Source organism: Staurois parvus, unplaced genomic scaffold (genome assembly GCF_062004578.1).
Source record: "Staurois parvus isolate SC_StPar_1 unplaced genomic scaffold, SC_StPar_1.0 ptg000432l, whole genome shotgun sequence".
Lineage (NCBI taxonomy): Eukaryota > Metazoa > Chordata > Amphibia > Anura > Ranidae > Staurois > Staurois parvus.
Window position 1 is genome coordinate 14,623,393 of NW_028318228.1, and position 21,702 is coordinate 14,645,094.

Consider the following 21,702-nt stretch of genomic DNA (forward strand, 5'->3'; position numbering starts at 1 on the left):
GCAGTGCCTGAGTTTCAAAATGGTCAGTCCACCCGTGGACCAAGGCAATTTATACACACAATAATACATGGCGGCCCACCCAAATTCAGCTCTTTCCAGACAATTCACATGGAAATCTATCACGGTTTCTGAATTTAAAACTCTTTCGGGCCTAACCCTCAACATGAGCATTACAGAAAAGAGCCAATTCATCATATGTCCGTGTTCTCTGCTGTTACATATATGACCAACATGGACCAGCAATGTACTGGTATGTTGCTGGACCTTGAGTGGTTATACCGGGATGATGTCTGCAGCTACAGTCATCATCCTGGTATCGTTTTTTTCAGCTGGCAGTCGGCTTTTATGTGTAAAAACAATCCTAGTGTCAAATTAGCTGAATTGTTTTTACGAGCAGCGGGAAGGGACATCCCCCCACCCTACTGCTGCCTACCACAGTTTTCCTGAGCTCTCCTGTCCCACAGGGGAATCCGAGAATGCAGCCAGAAGTTCTGCTGGCTGACCATAGAGCTGGTCACAGACCACAATGACTCCAATCGTCTCTATAGTCTAAGGGCTCATGTACACTGCAGCTGAAAAACTCACGTTTAGGAGCTTTTCTGCGTTTTTTTCAGCAGCCCCTGAACTCTCCCTAATGTTTTCCTATGTGTCCGTGTACACATCGTCGTTTACAGTCATTTTTCTGAACGCAGCTAACCACATTTATAAGCGTTTGCGTTTAACAGCGTTTTTTGACAGGTCCATATCCAGGGCATAATTCACTAAGTGGTATCCTACCACATCCGAGTATGTGGTAGGATACCGCATAGCATTTTTTAAAAAAAAACCATTTGAATCCACTAAAAAAGGCTACTAAAATACCACATGATTTTATCGCGGTATTTTAGTAGCCTTTTTTAGTGAATTTATTATTTTTCAGTGCATTCTGGGCATTTGGGAAGCTCTCTTGAGGTTATCTTTGAAAAAGCTCCAAGGAGCAGGGCCCTCCTATCCCTCTTGTATTGAACTGTATTGTTGCTGTATTGTCTCCCTTATATTGTACAGCGCTGAGCAAACCGTTGGCGCTATATAAATCCTGTATAATATAATAATAATAATAATAATAATAAAAGCTTCTAAACACAAACGTGCATAAACGCGGCTAAACGCTGAAGTTTTTTAACCGTTTTCCAGCAGTCAGTTTCCATCGTTCAGAAGAGTTTTCCAAACGCCCCGTGTACATGAGCCCTAAGAAATCGGAAGCTACGAGCATTTCATCACTCCAGTTTCGCAGGATATAAAAAACGCCATTTGTAAATTGGGAAAGCATCTGATAACACTGATCTTGGTGAGATTAGATAATGTAGGGGCAGAGCAGATTTATCTAGAGTCTGATTTCTCAAAAAAGAATATATGACAATGCCCATTGAAGTTATGGGGGATATTTGCATTCCCTGTGATAGCAATAAAAGTGATCCAAAAAAAAAAAAAAATGAAAGGGACAGTGTAAAAATAATGTAAAAAATTAAAATAACTAAGAAAAAAAAAAGCACCCTTGCCCCCCTGCGCACGCGCATCCTACGTGCGCAAGCGTTGACCCCCTGCTGGTATGTAAACAGTGGTCGCACCATGCAAGTGAGGTATCGCCGCGAGCATTAGATTGAGGGCAGTAATTCTAGCACTAGACTACCTGTGTAAATATAAATTGGTGGCCTGTACAGTACAGGCCACAAGTACAAGTACAAGTACATAAACAAAAGAAAAACATCAGAGAGGTGGTTATGATCCATGTGGGTAAATGAAGATAGTGCAACATAACAGTAGGAGGAAGGATCAATAGCCATATCACAGAGGTAAAACATAACAGATTGTCGGGGGGGTATCCCCCAGCATGATGTATGGACTAACATGGAAGAACTCCGCACGACCAAGATGATAAATCGTAATTGAGGATAAAGAGAGAAAGGAAAAGAAAAAAGGGAGAAGCAAAAAAAAAAGGGGGGAGAGGAGAGGAAACAGAAAGAAAAAGAAAAGAAAGGGTCAGTGGAAAGGATATCGAAGGAAAAAAAAAAGAGGAGGTGGGGAACGGGGATGGCAGAAGCAGCAATGGGATAGCTGCCCACGCGTGTCTCATGGAAACAACCCTGATCCACATAGCACAGCATGCGCCACAGGGTCCAACCAGCCGATAAGCCAAAATGAGATTGAGATGGGAGGACAAGGCACAACTCCACTAGAGCGCAGCAGTGGCACACATATCACGGAGAGTCATAGAGGAGGAGAAATGAAGCCAGACCGACCACAACAGCTTATGTTTATCATAGGTATCATTAGTAAACGCCACCATTTTCTCCATACGCATGGTATCATTAAGCACGGAAACCCACTTCGGCAGAGGGGGGGCAGCCGATTTCCAAAAGAGAGGCTGCAGACAGGAAGAAACGCAACAAACATTTCCTCAGTGATGCCCGTGAGCCCATTAATATAGAAAGAAGAGCCATTTCTGGCGAAGGGGTCAAGGACTCCCCGTAGATCTCGTTATACACAGCAAAGACCTGCCGCCAAAAGGGTTGTATTCGCTCACACTTCCACCAAACGGGTTGTATTCGCTCACACTTCCGCCAAATGTGGAGTTGTGTACCAATAGCTCTATCACAGCACCAACAAAGATCAGGTGTAGAAGGAAAAATTTTGTGTAGAGAGAGAGGGGATCCCTGTACCGTTGGGAAAGAAGCTTAAAATTCTTTTCTTGTGAGTAGCAAGAAATAGACGATTAATGGGTGAAGTAGAACAATGTGGACCATTCCTCCTCCGACACCTCTCTACCCAGATCCCGAGCCCAAGCCTTAGTGTAGGAAGGGAGTTCAGAGTAAAGAGCATTATGGAGCACTTTATAGAGAGAGGCAAGGACATGTCTCGGCGATTCAGGGAGGGAGCACAGCTGTTCAATCTTACAAAGTGGACGGTGGATAGTGGAGGAATAGTGTAAGTGCTTGCAAAATGAGGATAGGTGTAGAGTGGTCAACCAATCCCTAGACCCACCTTGAAAGAGCAGAAGACCCGATTGGGGACAAATAAAATCCCGAGCTATGGGCCAGGAGGCACGTGTAAAGGATCCAATAATAGAGGAGCCCAATCCTTGGGGAAGAGTGGGGTTATCAAATAGGGATGACAAAGGAGAGGGATTGGAAGACAAGAGAGCAACCATGCCTCGTTTTTACCACAGCCACAGCACAGCTAAGGTCAAGGGAGACAGGGCAGAAAAACGCTGATAGTTTCGATCGTAACCCCATGGTAATGCCTGAAGATCCACCTAAGAAATATCTTGTTCAATCATACAAGAGGCTTTATGAAAAAGTCTAGGGAACCAATCAAGCATCCGGGCCAGCAACGCAGCTCTGTAATAAAGCTCAAAGTCCGGCAAACCCACTCCGCCCTCAAGTTTCGGGTAAGTAAGTAACCTGTGCTTTAACCTAGAGAACCCACGGTGCCAAACAAATCGAATCAAAAGGGAGCATAAAGAGAGGAAAAAACTCTTAGGGATAGTGATTGGTACCATCTGAAAAACGTATAGAAGCTTAGGTAAGGTATCCTTCTTGAGGGTGTTGATACAACAGAACCAGGGAAGGGCTGAAGAACCCCATGTAGCTAAATCTTTTAGAATACATGAAAGTAAGGGTACATATTTAAGGGAATATAAAGCATTAAGATCAGACGAAATCAGGACCCCCAGGTATGTGATGGCCTTAGGTTGTCATTGAAAGGAAAAATTAGACCGAGGGTTCGCCAGTACATGGGCAGGTAGAAAAACACTGAGGGCCTACGTTTTAGAGAGAATAAGTTTAAAATTACTGAAGGAACCAGATCTACGGAATTCATGGAAAAGACTGGGGAGGGAAACAAGTTAACAACAAGTGGTTGTTGAACGTAAACTAGCAGGTCGTCGGCGTATAAGGATAATGTGTGGTGCGCGGAGGGAGTATGTATGCCCAGTATAGAGTCATTAGCTCGTATGGCTCGTGCAAGATGTTCCATTACTAAAACAAAGAGAAGAGGCAAGAGGGGACATCCTTGTCTGGTCTCATTCGATATGGGAAAGGACGATGACATCGTACCATTAACCAGGACAGACGCTGAGGGGTGAGAGTAGAGGGACATAATCCGAGAGAGGGTCAGCAAGCCCAAACCAAACTGCCCCAAGGTAAGATGGAGAAAGCGCCAGTCGACGCGATCGAACGCCTTTTCGGCATCCAATGAGAGTAGGCAAGCCTTTAAACCATGCTGTTTGATGTAAGAGATAAGATGAATCGTTTTGGAAATATTATCCCGTGCTTCGTGACCCTGGACAAAGCCGACCTGGTCGTGATGGATCAAGGTTGGTAGAAAAGGGGAGAGACGATTCGCTAAAAGTTTGGCATCTAGGTTAAGTAGAGAAATCGGGCAATAGCTACTGCAATGAGAGGGGTCTTTACCTGGCTTAGGGATAACCGAAATGGTAGTGGAAAGAAAGGCTGATGAAAGCACATTCGAATCGTCGATAGTAAATGCTCGAGCCAGAAGTGGAGCCAATTGGGCGGCGAATGTTTTGTAAAAGCGAGGGGTGAATCCGTCTCGACCCGGGCACTTACCATTTTTCAGGGCCCTTATTGCCCCCAGAACCTCTATAACCGAGAAGGGCTCCTCTAGATCCAAAGCGTCTTAGGCATCAAGGACAGGTAACGCTGTCTCTGCAATATATTGGAACATAGCCGGTAGGGGGGAGATAGGGAGGATATCAGGACTTGCCAAGGAGAGATTATACAGTTGAGAATAATAGCGCTCAAACGCAGAACAGATTTCCTTATTGTGGTAGAGTTTAGAATTATCAGGCGCCGTGATGTACTGAATCGGATGACGGGATGAACGGGGATGTAGTACATGCACCAAGTGTTGGCCACATTTGTTAGCTAGAGAGTAATGGGTGTTGCGTGCTTTGTCTCGCGCAATAAGGGAGGAGGAATCTAAAAGTTGGAGAAAATCTCTGCAAGCGTTGGGAAGTTCAACCGCAAACACCGGGTCTAACGTACGCTTGTGGGACAGTTCCAAACGTGCAATAAGTGAAAATAATCAACGCATCTCCGTCGTACGAGCCTTTTTTCAGACGAGAGCCATGTTTAATGAGAACCCCTCTAAGAACACATTTGAGGGTCTCCCATTGAGTAAGAGGGCCGGTAGTGTCCATTGTGTGATGCAAAATAAAGTCCTCTCTATCTCCGCGATGCAGAGAGAATCTTTGAGTAGGGTGTCATTCAGGCGCCACGAAAAACGACGTACAGGCGATGGCCTGTCTTGAATCGTAAGATGGATTGGAGCATGGTCTGACCGCAAAAAGTGGCCGAGAGAGGATGAAGTCAGGAAATCTAGTAAAGACTGTGAGACAAAGAAATAGTCTATATGACTGTATGATGCATGAGTTGCAGAGTAATAGCTATAGTCTCGCTCCGAAGGATGTTGAATACGCCAAACATCCACTAGGTGTAAATCATGCAAGCGTGAATTAAGCTGAGATAAGGTCGAGAAGGAGAGAGAAGATCTACCCACTGAAGTGTCCAAATATGGAGAGAGAGCTACATTGAAGTCCCCTCCGACAATGAGACAGGAACCCCCAAAAGCGGATAGCTGGGAAAGGACCTCCGTAAGAAACAGAGCCTGATCTAGGTTGGGAGTGTAGATGTTGACAACTGTAAAAACAAAATCTTGGTATTTCAATTTAAGGAAAAAGTAGCATCCATTTGAGTAAATTAAGGAGTCCAAGACCTCATGGCCAAAGGTATGATGAAAGGTTACCGATACCCCCCTAGACCTAGTCTGCGGATTAGTACTATGATACCACTGATTATAGTAACGATTGTGGAGGACTGGGATACCATCGGAGCGAAAATGAGTCTCCTGGAGTAGTAAGATCTGTGTGCCATATTTATGGAAATGGTATAGCATCTGGCTCCGCTTCTCCAGAGTGTTAAAGCCCCTACAATTAATAGAAGAAAATTTTATTGGAGTCATATTTAATTGTGGGATAACAAAGCGGTAATAGGTGTGACACCAGAAGAGCTCTGCCGTATCACCCCGGACCCCAGAGAAAGAGAAAAAAAAAAAAAGGAGGGGGGAGAAATCAAGAAAAGAAGAACAGATAAAAAAATTGGAAAAAGGAAAAGGAGAAACTACTAGACAGGCAAGCTGTCAAAATGACATACAGTGTAATACTACGCAGTACACTGAAGGCCTAGGTGGGGAACGTCAAAGGCGCATGTATCTGATCCCGACCCAGGCCTCCCACAGGCAAATGGTAACTTGAGGAAGGTCACCCATAAATAAGGGCGACCGCCTCTTGCAAAACTTATTCAATAATCCCTCAAACAGGCATGAGAAAATAAACCCCCGCCCCCAACAAATAAAAATGAACAAAGTATGGCAAAAAACGGGGTGTGAATAAAACAAACAAGAAAGGGCCCAAAGCCCCTAAGGGTGTCCCCGTCCGTAATGGCAAAACTGCAGTGGCGATACCCGAGGGTTAGCCATAGGCCACAGCCTCAGAATCTAAAAAAAAAAACATAAAACCAATAGGCACAAATACAAGGTACTGAACCAACAGAGGTAACCATCAGTATGTGTAGAAACTGTAGAAAGAGGAGTAAAGGTAGGAGCCCCCTAATTCACGTAGATAAGGGGTCATCCCTCTGGGATCTTTTGAGAGGAGGATCTGGAACGCTTCTTCTTCTTGCGATCGGACCGCTGCCAGGAAGAGGGTAGAGGGAGGCCAGGGGTTGGAAGTTGAAGGGGCCAGTCCTGGAGGGACACCTGGGGCAGCTCAAACACACCGAGAAATGTAGGCAGGTCTCCAAGGGTGCGGAAATGGGCAGATTTACCGTTCTGGGAGGCATGAAGCTGGAACGGGAACCGGCACTGGTAGCGGATATGCCTCTCTTGCAGCATCTGAGTGAGAAGGCGCAAAGCCCTGCGCATAGCTAGAGTCTGGCGGGAAAGATCAAGGAGGAGCATCACCAGTACTTTGTTGAATAGGATGGCGTCCTGCGTGCTGGCTGCACGCTTAATGGCGTCTTTGACCTTAAAGAAATGGACCCTGCATAGAGTGTCACGGACAAAAGATGGATCAGGGTGTCTTGGGCCCATTGTGCGATGTATGCGGTCCAACTCAATGTAGGTGTCCTTAGGTTGCTGGAGTAGTTGATTGAAGATGGCGGTAGCTACCGCGGCCAAATCTTTAGATTGAACAGATTCAGGGTATACCCCTGATGCAAATATTGTTACAGCGGTTCCTAGTCTCAATGTCATCCTGCTGGTATATGAGCTGTTGTATAAGAACCGTATGGGAGTGATGGGTCTCTTTGTGGGTTTGTAAACAGTTACACAGACCGTCAGCGGTATTTTCAATCTCTTCCATACGCACACAAATATCTTGTTTAAGATCAGAAATTTCCTGCTTGCATGTGCTTTCAACACGTTTCACACATTGCTCAAAATCTGCCTTTGTAGGAAGGGATTTAATATAGGAGTGCAGGGATTTCATGTGGGACTGCAGGTCCCAGCCATCCTCAGAGCAGGAGATGCTGGGGAGGGGCTGCGGGATCCCTGTGTGCCCTGGGTCTGCTGAGCTAGCTGAAAAGAGTCCCCAGGAGGAGAGAGAGAGCCTCGAGGGCTTACCTGCCCATCTTTTTCATGTTGCCCTGCAGAGGATGAGGAGGGGAGAGGTGCCGGCGCCATCTTGATGGCTAGGGCGCCTGAGGCCTCGGCCGCGGATTAGGAAAAGAACCGGCTTACACTGCCGCCGGACCAGCTCCCCGGGGGCTCCAGAGATGGGTCTTCCCCATGTGGGGTGAATACAGCAGCCCGTGAGGGAGAAAAAGTGCCCGTTAGGAAGGACCGGGTCGGGAGCTCAGCGGTAACACTGCTACAGCTCCATGCGCCAGGCCACGCTCCCAAGAGTCAAAATTAAAAACCAAAACATACATACCATCATCACAAGACCTACAGTTATAATCCTCACAATCCCCACAAACAATCCAAAAAACCTAATTTTTCCGCCAATAACCTTCACTCTAACACCTAAGCAACAGCATAATATACCCCACTATCAATACTCTAATAGATCCTTTAACCACCAACATTACCAATCGCCCAAATGTTGCATTGTCAATCTATCGCTACCTAAACCTGACCACCTTGCAGGTACCAACATTGGGGGGGCATTTCTCCAGAAAACTACATCGTCCATACTCCCATCTCCTTACGAATATCAAATTGCTGATAGTCATTCCAGTTTTCATCAAAATTCTAATCCATCAAACGGCTCCACTAGCCTTATGAACCTCATGGGTCAGAATGCATCTACACACACAAATTGTCAAATCAATGATATCCCAGACAGCAACCAATATCATTTTTTAAGGGAGGAGACTGCAAACCATCCATCATTACATCATTACAGACCAACCACCAGTATCTCCCTTTCCCCAAAGGAAAAAGAGTGAGATGACGAAAGAGAGGGGGAAGAGACACCAAAAGAGGAAGGAGATAACCAATGCACCGCCTTCATCTACTATCAAAATCTATAATTTATCCCACTCCACCTTCTCTGATACCGAACTTACACTTCTCAAAAAAGGCGTTATCTTTGCCACCCCCCCCCCAATCCTCCTATTTGTTTGAGCTTTTTGTTGACCTGAACAAGTTCATTCGGAAGTTAATGATCAAAAGATACTTTCTTCTTAAAGATAGAACAACTACCGATACTGCCACAAACCCCCCCGTTTCTTCTTCATCCTTGGATAATTCGTTGGATATTCCTATGCTGGACATACTAGAAAACCTGTATACAGAAGGTATATTAATAGATAGTGAAGTGAAGAATCTCACTCTAGCAGAGATAGCATCTGGATTCCAGATGGAGATTGCACATACAGGATTTAAACCCACGTCCACCTTTTATCCCCACTGGGTCAAAGACCATCATATCCCTACCTTTTATGAATCAGTATTAACTGAATTTAGAAAAATCTGCAACACCAACGTATCCAAACAGAAACACAATAATTATATTCAACAAGACCCCCTTACGCCCCCTCTCAAAATACTCAAAGAAAAGAAAGACATAGTTATTAGACAAGCTAATAAAGGTGGTGCTGTGGTCATCCAAGACAGAGATGCCTACATCACCGAAGCACTGAGACTCCTCAATGACCGCCAGACCTATGAAGTCTTACTCATGGAACCCACTGTTCAGTATCAACAAAAACTTAAACGACTACTAGAGTCAGCAGTGTCTGAACAAATACTGAATAAATAAAAATTTCTCTTTCTGTGCATTAAACATCCTGCCACCCCCTTCTTTTACCACATTTCGAAGATACATAAAAACAAGGAAAACCCCTGGTAGGCCTATTGTATCAGGCATAGGCAGCCTCAATAGTAACTTAGGCTGCTATATCGATCACTTCCTAAAGGAGGTGGTGACCAATTTACAATCATACGTAAAAGACTTCAATCACACACTGGAGATTCTAGCAGGGTACAAGTGGGAACAAGGGTATAGGTGACTATCCCTTGACGTAGTGTTATTGTACACTTCAATCAAACATGGCCTCCAAGCCATTCAATATTTCCTAGCTAAAGACTCACCATTACATTACACATAAGCACAATTTGTGTATAACTGCACCGAATTTGCCTTACAGCATAACTACTTTTCATTTTTGGAGAAATATTATCGCCAGATTCAAGGTACTGCGATGGGCGCGAGATTCGCCCCCAGTTATGCCAATCTCTTCATGGGTTACTGGGAGGACCACTTTATTTGGAACAACAACCACTTCAGCGAACACCTCATTCTATATGCAAGATATATAGATGATATCTTAATCATCTGGGACAGCACTGATTCACAGCTGGAAGGGTTCCTACATCATTGTGGCAAAAATCCCCATGATATCTCATTCACCTATGTTATTGACGAAGACAAATTAGTCTTCCTAGATCTAGAATTGAGACATGATAGTGGTGGAATGATCATTTCAAAAACGCACTTTAAACCCACTGCTGGAAACTCCTACTTACATGCTCAAAGCAATGCCATCCACAGTGGATTAAAAATGTTCCGTATGGCCAATTTTGCAGGCTAGGACGCACATGCACCTTAAAACAAGATTATATAGAACAGAGTCTGATCCTTAAGAACAAATTAAGAATCCTTAAGAAAAAATAGAGAAAAAGGCTACAATTACATGCATATCGAAACAGCCTTTAAGAGATACCTACTTCTATATGATCACCACCCTATTGACTCCAACAGTTCGGTGATCTGTTCCAGCCACAAGAACCCTGCGGTCACCAACAACCAGGTTGAGGTGCGTTTTTGCACTAGTTTCAACAGCAAATCCTGGGAAATCAAACACATTCTGTCCAAAAGTTGGAATATTTGACAAGCCCACATTGATCTTCAGGAAACTCAAAGATCTGAGAAGTATGGTAGCCCCCAGTAAACTTCGGAAACTCACCCATCCAATCAAATCCTCCCCAAGTCCTTGGTCAGGTCTTTTTGACCAAAAAGGCAACTACAGATGTAGCGTCCCCAATTGTGGCACCTGTGGAATCTCATGGCACCATAAACGAGATGTCATTAGCACGGACAGTAGAAAATACCCCATCAAACAGTTTATTAACTGTGGCACATCATTTGTCGTATATGGACTACTCTGCCCTTGCGGCCTATTATACATAGGCCACACCTCTCGCCCCCTAGGAATTCGCATCAGCGAACAAAAAGTAGTATTAAAATTGGTAAGGACAAATATTCAGTTCCACGTCACTTCAAAGAAACCCACCAAAGTAATTATTGTGGAATAAAAGTATTTGGCATTGAAGCAAATCCGAAGGATCTGGACAATGGGAAGAGACACCAAAAGTTATGCAGAAAAGAAAGCTATTGGATTTTTACGCTGGGCACCTTATCCCCCAAAGGCCCAAATGACGATCTCGAAATACACACTCTGGTGTAATTATTATATACATATTTCCTCATAGATGCGAACTTCTGGTCTTGTCATATCTCACATATCTCTCGTATCTCATATGTTCTATACATATATACTGTCTGGTTCTCTTTCCATGACACATTCTATTGCATGATTTCAATTAGATCATTGTGTCACCGAAAAGTGTATAATCAATACATATGGTCACTCACGATCCATACACACTTGAGAGTAGGTGTTAGGGATCCGGGTATGGCCAGAAATGTGTGGACTGACACAGGGAAGTAGCAGGCTTAAGGAACACAGACGTAGTCAGGGCTGGAGAGGTGGAATGGTCAGGCAGGCCGTCAGCTACTGTCAGGCACCGCCCGGCGGGATCTCTAGTACCCATAGAACAGGATTCCCCAGGGCGCGGAGTCTAAGCCCCAGTCTGCCTTTTCACCAGAGCCCCTGATGGTGGGGATTGACTTGGCGCAGGACTGAGACCAGGTCGCGGCCCCTGAGTGCACCTAACTGTGGTAGATGGGTCCGCCGAGGGTGTATACCATGGGGAAGCCTGACGTGAAGAGGCTGGCAGACTTACTGACAGGGAGCGATCCGTGCGGGATGGATGGATGGATCGTCTGGGTAGCGTCAGGCGTAGTCAGGCAGGCCAGGTCAGCAATGTGCGGGCAGTGAGGTACCGGAGAAGCAGGCAGAGAATAGTCAGGGTCACAAGCCGGGTTCAGTAACTCACGGGCAACGCGGTACAGAAGATCAGGCAGAAGGATGGTCAGGCAAGCCAGGGATCAAGCAGGAGAAGTCAGCAGAGGTCAGGATCAGGAAGGGTCGCCAACAAGGCAGGAACACAGGATACCAGGTACAGGGGCTCATGGGAAACATACACCAAGGCCATGATCACAGGTCTGGCCATTCCTTAAATACACCCCCTGCAATCAGCCCCAGGTGTTGGCTGATTGCCGGAGTGAGCTTCTGGCTGCTAAGAGCACCCGCTGGTCAGCCCTGGTACTGTAGCCCACACGGCAGGTGAGTCCCACCACCAGTGCTGAGTCCATTCCTGACAGTAAGGGGCGAATTGAAGCGCTGTTCTTCTTCTACTACTATTATTATTACCAATAGGACCAATGTTCTTAGTGTTATTGTGTCTAGCATTTATATTCAACATTTAGCATTCAATTAATTAATTAATTTATACCGTTATTGCTGTCATTTTTCACAAATTTCCTCCATTAATATCGCAGTGCCCCCCTTTCAGTTCTGTAGCTTGAGTGTTTGATTCCAGTTTTTAGTCATTTTTATTCATTCTTAATATTATCTCCATTTTAGTGTAGTCCTACGTTTTTATTCATTTTGTATTCATCATATATAATTTTTTATTCATCATATATAATTTTTATTCATCAATTTTTCTCACTATTATTATTATTTTTATGGTTATGTTACATACATATACACATCAGTCTCCTTTTATATGCGTCCTTATGATTATAAACATTGTTGTGGTTTTTCATTACGAACTATTTTTTATCATCTTATTATTGAAATTTTTCCTATGGACACCACTGCCCCCGTTTCACCATTTTTGTCTGTGAATCCTTTGCTAATTACACTTTCTCTGATCCCAAGTGTATTATCTCCTGATCATAGTGAGTTAGGCTGGCCATACATTATACAATTATCTGCAGATTTTCTGCCCAATTTCCTTTAGATTTACCTTCAACTATGTAGTGCAAGGGCCTGCCTAATTGGATACAACTGAAAGTGTTGTTTAGGTTTGTCCTCCTATTATATGGTTTTTGGTAAATCTAAACCAAAAATCTGCAGATAATTGTATAATGTATGGCCAGCCTTAGAGGCCTGGCACGTAACCCCATCTGTTGGGGGCGATGTCCGCTTTTGATGGATGGCTGCGGCTGGAACGCAGCACCCAGTCACCTTCCGGTCCAGTATGGAGGTGCGCTCCACCAAAGGTTGTTACATCTGTCAGAGGCGTAAGCCACCTCCTCGCGCATCCACAGTCGTCTGTTGGACTTGCGTTCCACGGGCGCTGCCGGCACCTACACTGCGCATGCGCCGTTACAGTCACGCTTCCTTGGCGTGCGTTCCATTGCCCTCCATCACAATTCACTAGCACCAGCCCCAAGCAGTTATTTCCACTGCTACACTTGATCTCCCTTTGCTGATGGCCCATTATACTTTACTATCATTGCTGCTCTTTATCTCCCTCTGCTGATGGCCTGATATAACTATAACTATATAACCATTCTATGGTGCTGCACTTGATCTCTATTTGCTAATGCCTTGTTTTCACTACACGTGGTCAAGATTGGCTGAATCAACTATCGGTTTGACAGCCCATACATGGACAATCCAGGTATCTGCCTTTAGACACGGTCATTACAACCAATTATGTATTCTGGATCAGGACATATACCTCTGCAAGGGTCATGAGTGTTTTAATGTATTATTAGCGACTGATTTTTATCATTTCATTTAATTATACAATCTTTGTCACTTTTAATCATGTCTGCTAATTTTGTATATATGATATATATCTTACGGATGTGTCCCCTTTTTGGTGGTACGCAACGGTGCAAAAAGGCATTATATGCATGCATGCTTCATTATATATATATATATATATATATATATATATATATATATATATATGCATTTTATCATTTAATATATTATATATATATTTTACACATACATTTTTTTTTTTTAGACTTGTATGTGTTCATTCAATTTTTCGTGTTTCATGATCGCATATTTGTTTCTTACATCAAATGATGTGTATTAGTGTTGCAGACAATTTTTGATAACTCCTTTGCCCCTCCTCCTGGCTTTGGGAGGGTCTACATTCAGTCCTAAGGTATATATGGTGGAGGGCACTCATTGTGCTGTTAGCTCTGATGAAGAAACACGTCAGCCTCACTTTGAGAATCTACCCTAATGATGTGACTCACACTGGCTCTACATTTCAATTTCCTTTGAGGATCTGTTTATGCTTGTTAAATTTCCTTGTTTGTGAGTATATATATTTTTTATTTAATAAATTCATAGTTTACTAAAGTAATGCGCAAGGTTGGTGTGCGCTCTCTTTTTGCTTCACTTCACAGTTTTGGTAATAATCCATTCAGGGGTAAGTAAAGTGAGTTTTTTTTCCCTCCCAAAGAGATTCTTTATGAACATGAAATGATCCAAGTCTCGGGATGGGTAAAAATTTAAACAACTGTAAAACTTCAAATTCCTCGGTTGAAAAAAAAAAATGAGAGGTTAATAACATCAAATGTATGATATTCACTCATGTGGTCCGGAGCAAATATGGGATGTAAAACCACTTTGTGTGCACCAAATGCCTTTGCAAAACCTATCAGAACGATACCTGGAACAGAGGTGCATATGCGCTAAGAGAACCTCTGCCAGTACCCTGAGTGGGCATGACTGTTTGATTGGTTAGGAGTGCATTCACATTGCATAGACGTCTGCTAATGCTGGCGCCAGAACTGGTACCAAACACCATATTGAACTGCTTGCTGCCTGTCCACAGTACATCTACTGCAGGTGGGTAGCATGGGCATGTATGTCATCCAGCCTGTTCAGGGCTTAGGGTGTGCATGTGTACGCCTGCTGCTAACCTCTGCTGTTACTGGCTACAGTGGGATTTTGTAATAAGATCCTAACCAATGATTTATGGTGGTACCTGCTGATCGGCTGTAGCCAATCACAGCACAGAGCCCTGGGTTTACAAACACACAGAGACCTGTACACAGATCAGCGATCTAGTTCTTTCACGGGAGAAAGCAGGGAGAAAAAAACAGCCAGATCTGTAAGTAACTGTAGCACATATTACATACATTACACTTGTTAGGCAAACAGTTAACCATTTGATTGCCCTTTGATCAGGGGCGGACTGACCATTTGGCAACTCGGGCACTGCCCGAGGGCCTGGGGTCAGTAGGGGGCCCCATGAGATGCCCCTGGTACCTTTTTCAAAGGCTATTTTGAGTTTGGGCAAGGACACAGGGGCCCCATGATCACCTATTGCCCGGGGGCCCCATGAGTTGTCAGTCCGCCCCTGCCCTTGATGTTAACCTCTTCCTAGCCAGTGTCATTAGTACAGTGACAGTGTACAGTATTATCACTGTATCAGTGTCACTACTGATGTCAGTGTCACTTAGTGTACCTCCCAACGAGGGTCCCTTAGCACAAGATTGCCTGCCACACTATCACAGTCCCACAATAAGTTGCTGATCACCACCATTACCAGTAAAGAGGCACAGCTGCGTAAATTCCAGTATATATACCATCATTTGTACATGCTATAACTTTTGTACAAACCAATTAATATACATTTATTGAGATTTTTTTTAACAGACATGTAGCATAATACTTTTTGGTCTAAATTTATGAAGATTTTAAATTTTTTTTCTTAATTGGATATGGTTTATAACACAAAGTAGAAAATATCTGTTTTCAAAATGATTGGTCTTTTTTGTTTATATATTAAATGAAAAATAAATAGCCCAGCAGTGATCAATCAAATACCACCAAAACAAAGCGTTGTGTGTGAAAAAAATTATATAAATTTCACTTGGGTACAGTGTTAATGTTTTCCTTATTGTAGATGTGTCAACAAAAATGTTAGCATGTGCCAGAGATTTCTGTAGGTCTTTAGCTGACACTCTGGGATTCTTCTTTACCTCATGCAGCATTCTGCGCTGTGCTCCTGCTGTCATTTTTACAGGACGACCACGCCTAGGGAGAGTAGCAACAGTGCTAAACTTTCTCCATTTGTAGACAGTCTGTCTTACCGTGGACACATGAACATCAAGGCTTTTGGAGATACTTTTGTAACCCTTTCCAGCTTCATGCAAGTCAACAATTCTTGATCCTAGGTCTTTTGAGAGCTCTTTTCTGCGAGGCATGGTTCACATCAGACAGTGCTTCTTGAAACCAGTAAACCCAAAACAGGTGTGTGTTTTTTAAGGGCAGGACAGCTGTCAGCAACACATCCAATATCATCACACTGATTGGAGTCAAGATTGGCTCACTCCTGGCTCCAATTAGCTCTGGGAGAAGTCATTAAGCTAGGGCCTCACATACTTTTTATTCCCTGCACTGTGAATGTTTACATGTTATGTGCAATTAAACTGATCCTGGACTTCCCTTTGTCTGAATTTTAATTATGACCTTGGCTCATTGCAAGGCCTATTTGTGATATACCACGTGAATTCCCAAAGAAAATATGAAAATAAAAAAATAAAATAAAATAAAAACATAAAGTGTCCAATTCAATTTCAGTCCAATAAAGGGATCAGATGAAGTCCGGAAGTGAAGAAACGCATTAGGGGATGTGATGTCAAGACGCACGCACGCTAACCGGAAGTGTCGCCGCGGCCATTTTGTTGGTTGCCTACACATGGTTTTCAGCTAGTGTTTGCAGAGCTATTACAGAGCCACTGAGAAAGCCATTGAGAGAGCTGGAAGTTCCTTATTTTAATTTAAGTTATGAATAAATTTGTCCCTATACTTTTGAGATCCGTCTAAGAGTCTTCTTGCTTTTATGAGGACTTTGGAGGAGTACCCCTGAATCGAAGGAATGGGAAGAGTCTGACTCCATAGTATTGACTATGCATATGAATACTCACAGAGGTTAATAGTATTTAGCATCACTGTTGGTTGGATCACAGAGTGCACACAATATTGGAGTGATCACGGAGTGCTCACGGTTTTTGGTTTATATATATTTATTTATTATATTTTTTTTTTTTCATGTGTCTTGCACATTTAAAGAGTGGTTTGTGATTTGCACGGATTGGAGTGTTATGTATATGTTTAAAGGTAATGCACTATAGATTATTTCTTTTTTTGAGGTTTTCGTGGAATAATTAGGATTATATTCCTTCTTATTGGATTGAAGTGGAAAATTTGGATTTTGGACTTTATTGGACACATTTGTGACTGAAATTGAATTGGACACTTTATGTTTTTACTTTATTTATTTTATTTATTTTCATATTTTCTTTAGGTATTCACGTGGTATATCACAAAAAGGTATATTTATTATATTGTACTTTCTAGGGAGAAAGTGTGACTTTTTGGTGGGAGTTGAGTTAAGGAGGTTATTTATTTATTGGTTCATTGCAAGGCCTGCTTCCACTTGATCCCTTGTGTATGACCCTGGCCTGGCTCCTGATATCTCTATCATTTATAATGCTCACCTGTGCATGACCTTAGCTCGGCTCCGGACAGCGCTTCTCTTATCTACTCCTTACTGCTTCCTTAAGCATAACCTCGGCTTGGTGCAGCATAATCCCTCTATGTGTATATAGGCTACCGAGCTGCAGTGCCTCTCTGGGACCCCTCTGTGACTTCTATCTGCTGCCTAGATGTACACTGGGTATAGAAAAGAAGCACCCTTCCCTCCCCCCCTTTAAAATAATCACATTTTGTTGCTGTTGAAATGAAGACAGACACAGTTTTTGTTTTATCCATCTGTATTTACTCTAAGTGAAAAATGTAACAACACCAACATGTCAGAAATAAATGAATGAATGAAAGATAAACTGAATCACTGAGTTGAAAAAACGATCATCTAAACTTTGCAATATTTGCCCGCTCTTCTTTGCAGAACTGCTTAAGTTCAGTTAAATTTGATGGTGACTGTTTGTGGACTGCAGTCTTCAAGTCATTCCACAGATTTTCAATGGGGTTTAAGTCTGGGCTCTGATTAGGACATGTAAGGACATTCACCTCTTTCTCCTCCAACCACTGTGTGGTCATTTTTGCTGTGTGATTTGGGTCATTGTCATGTTGGAAGGTAAACTTTCTTCCCATTGACAACTTTCTGGCAGAAGGCAGCAGATTTTTCTCAAGAATATGACGGTATTTTGCCACAACCATTTTTCTTTCTGTCCTGACAAATGCTCCAGTCCCTGCTGCAGAGAACCCCCCATAACAGGATACTTCCAGTCCCACCTCCATGCCTTAATGTAGGAATGGTGTTATTTGGATGGTGGCCAAATAATTCAATTTTAGTCTCATCTGACCACAACACCTTTTTCTATGTGGCCTCAGAATCTTCAAGGTGCGTTTTGGCAAAGCTCAGTGGTGACTACATGTGGCCTTTCTTGAGCGGCTTTTTTCTTGCAACCCTCCCATACAAGCCACATTTGTGGAGAATGTGTGATATTGTTGTCACATATCCACAATGACCACTCTTTGTCACCAATTCCTGCAACTTCTTCAGAATTGCTGTAGGCAACTTGGTAGCCTCTCTGACCAGTTTCCTCTTGGCTCTTTCATCCAGTTTGGAGCGATGTCCTGATCCAGGGATGGTCTATGTTGCACCAAATACCTGCCACTTTTTAATAATAGACTTCACTGTGCTTCTAGGCATTGATAAAACCTTTGAAATTGTTTTATATCCATCTCCTGACTTGTACCTGTCCACAACTTTACTCTGGAGATCTTTTGACAGCGCCTTGCCACCCATAGTTGATTGTTTGCATTAGTTTTTCCTACCAGGGACTGATATGCTCCAGGAAAGCTCTTTTTATGCTGACCATAGCTGATCACAGTTGAAAGTCAAGTGGTTTTGCGTGCCATTAAAATGGTGATGGACTACACCTGATTGAGTTTACAAGTAATTTTTAGGAGGGGGGTGATCCTTTTTTCAATTCAGTGATTCTGTTTTTGAATTTTTATATTTTTTTGACATGTTGGTGTTGTATCTTTTACTTGGATGTTATAAGTTGCACTGATAAAAACAGCTGGATAAAACAAAAACTGTATCTGTCTTCAGTTCAGGCTGCAAAGCAACAAAATGTGATCATTTTAAAGGGAGAGATTCTTTTCTATACCCACTGTAGTCCTGATGACTACCTTCAAGAGCAGCTATCAAGAAACCAGACCCTCAGCAACTGTGCTACTTTGTACTTCACAATCCCCGTCACCCCATCCAGGGGTGTTTGGACCAGAGCCTCTCATCATTTTGGTCTTCAACAAGATACATGATAGTCTATGCAGGGAGTAGAACTGTTGGAGGGGGCTAGTAGGCTCCACCCACTACTGTCTGCCTGCATATAACTACAGGAGGGGGTGGAGACAAGACCAGTCACCCTGCACATAGAGAGAGCAGCAGTGAGAGGTCTATATTACAGGAAGCTCCTGCACAAAGGCAAGGTTTCACACTGGATTACTGCACAGATCTAGAAGAAATATACATGGAAGTACTTAGATGATATTTGCTTATCCTGGAGTTCACCAAAAGTCAGAATCACCACAATCACTTTTTTTTGCTAGAAAACTACTTAGAACCCCCAAACTTTATGTTTTTAAAGCAGAAGCCCTCTAGGGCCTAGCAGGGATCTCCAAACTATGGCCCTCCAGCTGTTGAAGTACTACAAGTCCCATCATGCCTCTGCCTCTGGGAGTCTTGCCTGTGGCAAGGCCTCATGGGACTTGCAGTTCCTCAACACCTGGATGGCCATAGTTTGGAGACCCCTGCTCTAGAGAATAAAATGGTGGGTTTTGCAATTTTTTTATGCCACACGGTACTTGCGCAGTGTTTTTTTCAATTGCACTTTAACCCCCTCACCTACAGGGCACTTATACCCCCTTCCTGTCCAGGCCAATTTTCAGCTTTCAGCGCTGTCGCACTTTGAATGACAATTGCGCGGTCATGCAACACTGTACACATATGAAATTTTTATAATTTTGAATATCCCCCCTGCACCTTTCTCACCACCAGTAGTATATGCAAGGTCTGCGATGTGTCCATTCAGTATTCCAGATCCAGCAAATTAACATAGAAGGCGCATTTACGGCATCATTCTTGTTTAGTAAATACTTTGAGTTTGTGATGCCCATCTAGGGCAGCCTTTCTCAACTAGTGTTTCTCCAGAAGTTTCTATGGATTCCTTGGTCTGCAAGCAATTTCAGCCTCTCAGGTAAATAGCCACTGACATCAATGATCTGTTTATCGATCTGTAAGGGGGGATTCATCCTACTGTCCACATATGTGAGGAGCATCTTTCACACTGACCATCATGCTGATGGACAGTGTGATCTGTCCATATTTTAATTATTAGTTATTTCCAGGTTTCTTCCATGTTGAAAAGTTTGAGAGAGGCTGATCTAAGGTATCCACAGCATACTCATACAAGTTATCTCATCTCAAAGTCTGCCCAAGCTAGCCTATAATAGCTCTGTATTTTCAAATACTGACACCTGGAATATAACGTGCTAAATGGAGTAGCATGGTAGCTTAGTGGTTAGTGCTTCTGCCTTGTGGCACTAAGGCCCCGTTCACATCTAGTGATTTGGGATTGTGGGCTGAATTGCTGCGATTCTGCCTGCAATTCCAAATTACAGTGCAATCGTGGCAAAACCCATCTTATTTATGTGCCATTAATTGTAATTACATCTCAAACACAGGACGGTTTTGCTGTGATTGTCACACGACAGACCAGAGAGCATCGAGCTTATCACCCAAAATGAAGCAGGAGCTTCCTTTGGCCGACAATCTTTGAGTGATCTGGTTACTAAAAATGAATGGCACACAAGCACACATGCTATGATTGTAGTGGAATTTAGACTCACGGACAGAATCACGGTGAAATCACCAGATGTGAATGGGGCCTAAGGTCCTTAGTTCAAATCTTGACCAGAGCACTACCAACATGAAGATTGCATGTTCTCCCTCTGCTTGTGTGGGTTTCTTCCCACACCCCAAAGACAAGCTGGTAGGTTAATTGGCGCCCATCTTTAAAATGACCTACTAGGTGTATGTATGAGAGGTAAGGATATCAGACTGTAAGCTCCTTGAGGGTGGGTACTTATGCAAATGTACAATATGTAAATTATCAGCGCTATAAACACCTGGAGTTCACACTAACTTAGTGTTGGTTCTCTCTTAGCAGAGTTATTGCTACGTGTATCTTATGTTATAATTGTGGAACCATGGCTTCCTACAAAACATAGCTCTAAAATAAAACTACCAGATTTTCAAAATGAAATCCAGGGACACCCTACTGGCCACACCCACAAAAACCCACTCCCATTACATAAACTGAATAAATACTGCTAGAAGGGAACCTATGTTGTGCCAAACTGTGGGTGTGGCCATATTACAGTAACCCTGAGCCTATGCTACTATAGAGTCTAGGAGTCAAGAATAAGTAACACTGACTTCAGGCCCTGAACTCTGTTTGTTTTTAATCCTGACCTCTGAGCGTTACTGAATCCTGACCCCTGAACTTCAGGGGCCAGGATTAAGTAACACAGTGAGTTCAAAGGTCAGGCTTACAGGCGGCCATAGATGGTTCGAATTGGTTTCTGAAGAACCATGTATGGTTAGGCTGAATGTACCCAAGTGATGGATTGATCAACTTGGGTACAGCCAGCCTGCCAGATTTTACATGTGATTATCTCTAGCGGTTGTTATAGCTGTTAGCAATAATCACTGTTATTTCCGGGCAGGGATGGCTCCCCCACCCCTCCACAGGAGAATACAATGCTTGGGAGGGATTCCCCTGTCAACACTGTCTGTGGTTGCAAGAAAGATATTTGCTCTGTGGATGGTCTGCTTAAGAGTTCAGGAATAATTCAGTTACTCACAGATCCCAGCATCATTCCAGGGAGCAGGGTAGACTGTATTAGGCACTGTACTTGTACAAGCTCCAGAGGC